This window comes from Cryptomeria japonica, chromosome 2, assembly GCF_030272615.1.
Source record: "Cryptomeria japonica chromosome 2, Sugi_1.0, whole genome shotgun sequence".
In the NCBI taxonomy this organism is placed as follows: Eukaryota; Viridiplantae; Streptophyta; class Pinopsida; order Cupressales; family Cupressaceae; genus Cryptomeria; species Cryptomeria japonica.
In genome coordinates, this window is record NC_081406.1 from 323,560,691 (window position 1) to 323,569,679 (window position 8,989).

Sequence of the window (8,989 nt, forward strand, 5' to 3'; positions counted from 1 at the left end):
CTTAGAAAATTTTCATTACATATAAATTACAATACTATCCACATTTCCCTAAGGAGAAAAAGAATCGGAAAGGACTTCACCCTATTGATCTGTTGTTTGGTAGCTTTCAACTTAATCTTGCACGTTCTAGTTGTTGCCTATTTTTGACTTCCAGGCAAAAAATGGCGTTACTCAAGTTTCTGATTCTTATTGGGTAAATTATAAGAGTTTTTTCAAATATTCCAAACAAGGCAAAAGATTAAATCAAGTGTCTTTGATTTAATAAAGTGAGTAATATATATTTGTTCTTCTTTGCTTAGTGAAAAAAAAAGCTTTCTAAAAGAACTTTCACGTTGAATGAATCGAGAAAAGCATGCATTAGGGTTGGAGGGAATTAAGGAAGGATAAAAATTTAAAACTAAAGTCATGCATTGAAGAGAAAGAAAGATTTCCAAGTAGCAGGAGGAAAACCCTATTCTTTGGGACTGTTCTTCTTGTTGCAGAGAGATGCATGGCTGCTACAAGATTTACAATTCCAACAAGAGCTTAAAGAGCAGATTTGTGTTTGGATCTGGTATATGCTTTAGTTATCAGGAAGTTCTTACAGATTCATTGGCAAGTTGGAGGCATTAGTTGTCTGTTTTAAAGGATTGGACGTGAGGAATAGGTTGTGAATGCAAAGTGCATGTGGAGAAGCTTCACTTGGACCCGTAGCAGATTCAGGCAGATATCCATGCATTGGAGGGGCAATTTCATTCAAACACCTAGTAAAGCAAACAAAAGAGGCTTCAGTCGACTCTCACACCGAGGTAGGGTTTATCAAACCATGATTGATGCCTACATTGTAGAGAAAGGATTGTTATTTGCATCCTTTTAGGTCTTAATGTTTTTGTCCAAAAGAAGACTGTGTTTTGAAGAAAGAGCAGTCCAAACAATAATGGACAATGGCAAGGTGAAGTGCAAATCTGAGTTTGATACTGTGAATGATCCTTGTGAGAACAAAGTAATCATTGAAAATATGATGCAGTCCACAAATTCAGCTTCAGCACAGTGAAACAAAGTTTCTGTCAAAGCTTCTTGATAGTGATCTAAGATAATGAAGGACTGTGTTATTATAAACAGTGACAGCTTAAGGGCAATATTCAATGCATTCAAAACAGAGAGCCATTTGGCAAAAAGATAACATTGAGCATCAAATCAGTCTCAGTGCATATGAGAAACAGTCAAGGGAGGCTTCAATCAGAAGCCATAGACCTCATCAAGGTCACCGTGAGAAGGCACAAACACAAAGAAAAGGAAAAGATGTCACAGTCATAAGGCCCAGATAGAACACAAATCAATCAAGGACAGTGATTTATTTCTTTGATTAATGACCTAAAGCATCAATAAATAAGAGGCTACAGGTGGTAATCACCAGTCAAAGAGATCAAAATGGTCAAAGCAATATTACTTCTGTCAAAATAAGTTCCAAAGTGCAATGAGATGGCAGTCCATACAAAGAAAAGTACAGTGATAAAGTTCAAAAGATAACCACATCAGTGCTAAAGGAATGGAATTTGACAAGAGGGCTGTCTTTAGAGGGATTTAAGACTGTCAAAAAGAGGTCATAGAACAAAGGGCAACAAAGACAGCCTATCTAGAAGATACAGCCTATATAGAAAATACAGTGGTTTGAGAATATGATAGCAGTCCCTGTTAAGACATCACAGTGATGAGGCTTAATCCAAGATCAATGCAGTCACAACAGAAGTATTCATACATTTCCAATACATGAATACACAGTGAGAGCAGCCTTCGTAATAATGGCAGACATCTAAGAAGTTTAAAATCAGATCAAGAGTGATTACTCAAGCAAAGGGTGAAAGATATATGACAGTAAATCATAAGGGTTTTAGGCATAATGAACACAGTCATGAAGATAAAGCATCATCATGGCCAAGAATAGTCATGAGCATGTATCATGCAAAAGGGATTATTGCACACCAATGCACAGTCAAGCAACCATTCTCAAGGTTGCATCCTTCAAGAACAGTGAGCAGCCTTGTGACAGTCAGTAAGGGCAGCTTCTCTTTCGGTGGTGCTTCTCTTTCATTGACACCCAAAAGGACAGTAGTGAATAGAACAGTGAATGATCACCAAAAGGACAGAGTCTCAGCTAGGAGTCCACAGTCAAAATCAGACCCAAACGAGAGCTTGATACCATTGTTAGACAGATGTATCCAAACAAAAGATGAAAATAACAAATGACACACAGTGACAACCACAGTCCATTTAAGGAAGATCTTCCAAAACATGACTTTCATAAGCATTTAAGCAGTAACAAAAGGTCTAAGATCTTCATATGCAAACAAGTAGAACTGACATGAAAAGATCAGTACCCTGTCAACAGGTCTTATCATTTATGCAACAGTATGGAGCAGTGAAATACACAGTAAAAGAACATCAAGAGCAGTAGCAATTTTGGATGACAGTGAGTCAAACTTGCATCACACAGTCATAGAAGACCTATGGTGGACAGACATATTCATAACAGCGCATCATGAGCAATAGTGTGATTCATTACAACCCTAGAGAGCTTGTCATAGCCATAGAGAATAGTGCCATTAAAGATACAGAGCAAGGTCTATAACAAGAACCTCTAAAGAGCATCAAATGCATCCATCAAAGAATCACATGCAGCAGTGATATTGCAGCCAAAGACAGTGATAGCAAAAGAGCAACCTCAAGTCAATAAGACAGAGGTTTCAATCTATAAGGTAAAGACAAGGGTTTTTGAGTAAAACCTTTAAGAACAGTCATTTGGGACTGTTTTACAGTGAAAGTATCATATCAAGCAAAGGGACTGTATCTACTAGTGGAGGATTAAATGATTGTCCCAGGTTTGAAGAGATCTAGGTTTTAATAAGAACAATGATAGATAGACACAGTTTACCAAAGGATAAAACACTGTTTTGAGTGAAGGCACATCTCACATATGATGTAAAGGGACAGTGAATGGACAGAAGTTCATATCATTAGTCACTCCTGAATAGGCCAATGGGTAAAATAGAAGGGTTTTTTACAACGTAGCAGTCATGGAGGACACAGTGAACAGTCACAGTCTAAGCCCTTGACAGAGGTGAGAAAACAGTCAATAAGTATTGACAGTGATCAGTAGAGTGATGAATCTTCGGAGTAGTGCATACACAGGCATAAAAAGAACCAAACACAGTCTTAATAGAATCCTTCAAAGGGCACAAACAACACGAGTAGAGTTGGAGCTTCAAGAAATCCAAGATAAGTATGAAGAGATCAATACAAGGATGATAAGATTTCAGTACATTGACAGAGACGGTAAACATTAGAAGGTAAGGGTTGCATAGACCTAAAGTCAATGATGAGTTGCAATGCCAAAGGAATAGTGACTGTCAAAAGAGACAATGAGCATCTTCATTACACCTACAAGCACAGTATCAAAATAATCCCAGTACCTTAGAGCAACCTAATGCATCTACAGCTATAACACCGAGCAGCCTCAGCTGATAAGCATTTTAAAGGGGTACAAACAGAAATAATAGAGTTGACAGTCTTAAATAAACATATTAGCAGCAGCTTGAGGCCCAAATATCTCATTTTTGAAACATTTGAAAGGTTTTATTTATGCAAAATCATTTCTATCCAACCCTATCCTTTCAATCAGTTCAAGAGGCAGAGTTCCAGTTCCTCATCAGTTCATCCCTTGAAAAAGGGAGCTTTGGAGCAGTAAATAGCAGTTTATGCTCAATTTTGGACCCTTGAAGGGTTGGTTATCACTTGAGTTGGCTTTCCAAGCAGTTAGACTTCACTTTCCAGCAGTTACAAAGCCCTTTTTGCATGATTTCTTCTCAGATTCGACCCAAGGAAGATATTTCATACAAGTTGGTGGAGATTTCAAGGAAGAAGACCAAGTTAGCATCAGCAGTTCAAGCTAAGATTGAGGAGTCACAGCAGTTCTTTCTCTACTCTTTCAAAGACTTGTTCTCTATAAGTTTGTTTCTCCTCTCTTTTTCTCAGTTAGTTTTCCTTTTCTCTCTGCCTTTTGCTTTCAGCGGCAAAGCATGAGGCATTGTAACTCAATTTCTGAGTTTTTGTAACAACAGTGTTCCTTTATTTTTTAATAAAATAGCAGCAATATTCCTTCTTAATACTTTGTTTTTCCTATCATGGATGAATGATTTGATGTTTTATTGTGGTTTATGCTTAATCCTTTAAATATGTCTCATTCAAATATGGTTGGTGTAGGAAGATACATAAAAGGTGCAGGTCTTAGGTTGTGCTAGCTGTTTTTAGTAGTTTGTAGCTGTGAAAACATATTGTTTTCCTTCAAGCAAGCTTTGGATTCAGTTCTTTCTAGGAAATACTTATGCATCTGATTGTTTAGTTGGGTTGTGAGAGATTCAAGTCTATTTTGTTGGAAGGTTTTGTGAGTTAAGTAGGTTGCAAATCTCAGATAAAATATTTGGTGCATCACCTCTTAGGATAGGTTCCAATTCAAGCAATTCTTCCTATCCCTTTTCCCAAAAATTCATTCGCAGGAGATTCATCAAAGAGAACCAGCTCATTCTGGAGGTTGATTTCCACCATAAGCAACCCACAGGCCTGAAAATCTTCCAATGTTTCACAAGATTGCTGAGCTTTCAGCTTAAGCATCTCGGATGCAATCTTGGTGATAACACTAGTATCTTTTTCTCAATTTGGAGGACCTAAGAATCAGTTTTAAGTTTCTAGTTGGCCATGAAGGCTCCTCCTAGTCCAAATCTGATTGTCAAGATTTAAGAATTATTTAATGAAATCTTTCTTACAAGAAGAAACCCGTAAAATCTATCGAGAATATCTTGCAAGATCTTGGTTGACGAAAGGAGTTAAAATTTCTTCATTTTTTGATGTTTTGGATGATGGTAATTTGATGTCTTCGACTGGCTTTAGCTTGGTTTTTAATTTGTCCAGCTCTCTAAGAAGAATCAACTCTATTCAGATAGTGCTTCTAAGAACTATCCTCCTTGTATAAGAATTGGTTTTGACATAAACATTGGGATAATCTAAGATGACTGAAAGTTTTCCCCCTTGCTGGAGATCACATCTAAACAATTGTATAAGAAGCTCTCTTTCTCCATGAAAGAATAGCTTTAACGTGCCCTCTTTCCACTGAAACGAGAGATGAACTTTATGAAAATTGACACGAAAGCTAAGACCGAAACCAAACTACTGTAAACTTATGGTGAATGTAGAATAATACTTCGGATTCAATATAGAGTATTACTTTGGAATATTTTTAAGTAATTGGCAAACTTTTCACAATGTTTGTAAAATATGCAGAACTTCTAATAATTTGTATATGTAGAACTCCACAAAAATTTGCAGTAAATCATATACCTCTTCGAAAATCACCTACTTATTGTCCGGGACATTAAAGATTCGTTAAAAGTCCTATACTTGGCTTTAAGAAAATACAAATAAAAAATCCCTCCCTTGAACTTTAGTCAGATTTATAGCGAAGAAAATGAATAAACGCACCATAGCCTATACTGCAACGAGTGTGACCTCCTCCTCTTGTTACTCTGGTTCGAGGCATCACCAAAAACTAAAGCAGAGGCAAACAGAGGCAATCTGTAAGAAGCTTTGCTAAATTTGTATTCGGAGATGATTGGAGAACGGAATGTGGCGCCAGAAGTTCGAGAGAGCGCTCCGAGCAAAAAGATGGCCCTCCTTTTCTTTGGATTCAGTTATTATTGTTACTAGTACATGAAACGGTGAAATATATTTTTGCTTTTTTTTTTCCTTTAATTTTAGTTTTTTCAAAAAAATATATATATTTTACTAAAGTTATCTTCTAATTACTTCGAATCTTAATATAGTATAGATAGGAAAATGCAGTTTATTTATTTTTAGAGTGTGGGGAAGTTAAAAAAAAAAAAAAAAAATCATTTAATTATATTTGTTATTAGTATAAGGATCTTCTTAGTAGATTGATCTTATTGTGTGTTTGTTAAGTAGAGGTGGATAGTTTTAATTATTCATTCTAAAGGTCTCCCTCATTCTTGTTGGGCTTTTTGGGTTTATAGCAATTGCTAACCAAAATTGAAAATCTAATAAAGATTAGATGTTTAATGAAGCACTGAAGGTGCTAGATATCAAAGTACTCTTGACCTAGATGTAAGTAATTAAGAATTGTAATAAATATCCTTGTGTAACTAAAAAGAGAAATCTTGTTAGAACAAGAAATTATTTATAATTTATTTTTTCAATACATTTTTTCATTTTTGTTTATTTTTTTATATTTTACGCATTCTTGATGCAAGTATTTATGTAATATTAATTTCCAAGTCATTATGAAATAACATTAATGAAAATGGGACTCTCCTTGTTGTGAGCAACAAATAATGAATGTTTTGAGTTTGATGGAGAAAGCTTTCATATATATATAGGCATTATTTTTACTTGTTTTAAAACATGCTTTTGGCTTTTATGACTAACTAGGATTTAGGGTGTTAAAAGAAAGAAAAAGAAAATAAGAAGTGAGAAACTAAACACCAAAGTGAGATTGATGAAATATTAGAGACTATGAATAATAATACATAAAATGAAAATGAAACACTTGCAAATTTATGACTAATAAGCAAGAAACAATGAAAAAGAGTATTCAAGTTGACATATAGATAGAGATGACTTTGAAAGAAAATACTTGGAAAAACTAAGTAGAACTTATGAAAAGAATCTAGAAATAATATAAGATGGGACCTATATCACCAAGGAAAAAGTAGAGTGTCCAAGAGAGGAACCTAGTCTTTGACTATAAAATGTTGGAAATTTACTGAATAAGTCTATGGGAGAGTTTTGACCAATTATTCTAATGGACAACCATCAAGAAATGTCGTATGAACTACATGATTGGAGATATGTTGCTAACCTAAGTATCAAAAATAGAATAAAAAATTGACTAGTTGACAGGATTTCACCTAGCAAAGATAGACTACAACTATTAAACTAGATTGTAAATAATTAATGAAGGGTGCATATGGAATTTGGGAGCAGTTTGATGAAAGCACAAGATCATCTAATTAAATGGCAGGTGCCTAGGGGCGATTCAATCTAATGCTAAGAAAATATCAGAAAACAAAAATTAGGACCTTCATTTCTTGAACTTGGGCACTTTTATCTTCAAGTACACCTATTGGATCTTCACATTTTCTTATATAAAATTTTAATTACAAACACAAATTCAATATAGAAAACCATGTAAAATAAAATAATTAGAGGGGGGTTTGTCTCAATTAGTCCCCTTCTAGATATTCAAATGTGAACCACATAATATAATAGTGGTAAAACAGACAAGACAATTCAAATCTATACTATGGAAGCATGCAAATTCAAGGCATACAAATTGAAAGTCAAATGGTAATTGAACTAACAGGTGGAAAGAGAGATGAAAAGAAGGAAAAGGATACCAAATGGCAACAAAAAATTTATGAATAAATTAGGGATGAGCCTGGAGAAAGAGATCATGAGGAAAAAAAAGAAGTGATTTAATGGATTTGGGAAGAGAAACTAGCTAGGGTAGGATAAAATATAAGAAATAAGGACCCAAAGAGAGAAAAATGCTTGATGCAATGTCTATGAGCCTTAAAGAACTATTTTAGGGATTCAAAGGAAACCACAAAACTACTAAAAATATATAATAGCTCAAACAATGGCAATGTTAAAATGATACGGAAATGATAGTTTCATATGTTAAAATGAGGGAGAGGAGGGTATTTGTAGGTTTTGGCTAAGATGTCAAGAAGAAAATGTAAAAACACCCTTATATTATTTTTTAATTATTATCAATTACAACCACAATAAGAACCCAGTAATAAGCATATGAAAAACCTTGCAAATTTACATATTTTGATTTAGTCAGCAATATGTTTTGTCTTATTGTTCAAACTAATATTCTATAGCATAATGTCTCCCTTTTTGCTATTACAAATTGGAAATGACTAAACATTCATAAAGGATACACTTTAACCACATAAACACTCAACCAAATTCACCAATGAATACCTTGGTTAGAGCAAAAATATCAAGTTACAAGTTTGTTATAACAGGACGAATATAATGATAGCCTTCAACCAAACTTCGAATTAACATTCTATCATTGAATCAGTGCCCCCAAGCATGCAACTATAGTATATGAATGTGCCCAACTTAATCCCCGACACCAAGCAAGGCTCAAAATAACAATTATAAGTTTGAACTCACTATTATTTTTGTTGCAAGTTTCTTCTAAAGTTTGTAGATCATAATAGAAATAAATCTTACTGTAATACTGTAATATCGTCTTCTCTCACCACTACACTTCCTCCAAAGTATAATTTCACTTTCTCCTGGCCCAGTGATGAAGAAAAACATTGATACTTACTAAAAATAGTCATGCTCTTCAAGAAATATGGAGACCAAATTAGATGCTCAAAAATACTACATTAGTAGAAAAATGGCAAATAAATGACCAAGTGACTAAAACTTTTAGTCACGACAAGTAAAATTCTAGTCATTTTTTGCAACACAACTATAAATGACTAAATAAATGACCAATTTGATCATGGGGTACAATCATGACTAAAAATTAGTCACACAAACAAGAATGACTTAATAAATGACTATTAGTAATTTGGTAAGTAAGCTGGAGACACTGCTCCATAAGAGGGCAGTTTAAGACGTTTTTTAAGACGCAATTAGTATTTTGTCTTAAAAAATTAAATTATTATTTTAATTATCTTAAATTTAAAATAAAAACTATTTAATTATCTTAAATTAAAGATTAAGACAAAAGAAACATCATTTTTCAATAGGCGGGAAAGACAGAGGAATGACGAGAAATAAACTTTTAAGCATGTTTTTGTTATTTTGGCATGGCTTTGTTAATTTATGATCGGAACCCTAATTGGGGACGAGTAAAGGAAAATCATTTTCGCGATCGAAGAATCTTTTTTGTTGTTGTGTACGAAAACACTAG

General features: G+C 34.2%; 1 protein-coding gene across 2 annotated transcripts in view; it reads right to left on the reverse strand.

Annotated features, from left to right (window-relative positions):
- The window catches only part of LOC131027206 (protein EMSY-LIKE 2), a 175,218-nt gene extending 169,514 nt beyond the window's left edge, over window positions 1-5,704 (reverse strand). For both annotated transcript variants that reach the window (XM_057957210.2, XM_057957209.2), the window contains exon 1: window positions 5,512-5,704. The gene's annotated coding sequence lies outside the window, so the exon portion shown is untranslated. The remainder of the gene's footprint in view (window positions 1-5,511) is intronic.
- Between the last annotated feature and the right edge of the window lie 3,285 nt (window positions 5,705-8,989).